General features: G+C 33.4%; 1 non-coding gene across 1 annotated transcript; it reads right to left on the bottom strand.

The window, feature by feature from the left end:
- Positions 1–485: 485 nt before the first annotated feature.
- Positions 486–649, bottom strand: LOC118152004 (U1 spliceosomal RNA). The gene has a single exon (XR_004740381.1). It is a non-coding gene; the product is annotated as a U1 spliceosomal RNA (small nuclear RNA).
- Positions 650–1,075: the final 426 nt, after the last annotated feature.

Here is a 1,075-nt window from a genome sequence, read left to right as displayed (position 1 = left end):
TGGGACTTATAGGTTTAAAATATTTTATGATTAGCTTCAAAGAACTAACATAAATACACTTTTGATGTTAAAAAGACAGTAAAAATCTATTTTAAGTAGTGTGATACTGTTGTAGAGAAAATAAAAAGGCAAGGAATTGGGCATTAAACTGGTTAAACTAAACACTAAATTTTAGTTTGAAAATAGATATCCAGATGTTACTTTTATTTTACATAATGTAAACTCCTTGAGAACAATTTCCTGTTTAGCTAACACAGTGAGTTTTTGCTTTCACCACAGTGTTTACACATATGAGTGCCTGAAGTTACTCTCTTACAGTTTGTTAGAATCTATCTCAAACTGACATTAGCAACATTGCTTGTTCACAGTTAGATTCCTTTGCTAGTTGCATAGTTAACTATTTCTAATAGTTTCATGTAGGTAGACTCTATATATCTCTTTTCCCACAACCTAGGTATGAGTGTTTTTTTTTCTTTTTTTTGAGTCAGGAGAAAGCACGAACGCAGTCCCCCACTACCACAAATTGTGCAGTTGAGTTTCCCACATTTGGGGAAATGGCAGGGGTCAGCACATCCGGAGTGCAATGGATAAGCCTCGCCCTGGGAAAACCACCTTCATGATCATGATATCTCCCCTGCCAGGTAAGTATGAGTGGTTTTATTTATTTATTTTTAAAATAATTTTTACTTTTATTTTAGATGCAGGGAGTAAATATGCAGGTTTGGTGACTGAAAACAGAGATAATTGAAGCTAGGAACATCTACTCTTGAAGGGCTTTTGAATAGTCTTCCAAATGCTAACTATCCTTAGTATAAGTATTCTGCTTATGGTTTGTAGATTAAAGCCCAGGCATATGTACATATTGCATTACCTATGACGACCTATTTTATGTAAAATAAACATTTCATCCCAATATGTCAATATGCTTTCCTAAAAACACCTTACATAGCCAAAATGACATGATCTCATCCAACAAAATTATTAATTAGTATCACGTAATACTCCATATTTAAATATCTCCTATTTTCCCTTTTCTGGTGGTTTAATCTGAATCAAGATCCAGTTTGAATTAGTT

Source organism: Callithrix jacchus, chromosome 2, assembly GCF_049354715.1.
Source record: "Callithrix jacchus isolate 240 chromosome 2, calJac240_pri, whole genome shotgun sequence".
NCBI lineage: Eukaryota > Metazoa > Chordata > Mammalia > Primates > Cebidae > Callithrix > Callithrix jacchus.
The sequence above is the reverse complement of the archived record's forward strand: the minus strand, read 5'-3'. Positions and strand labels throughout refer to the sequence as shown.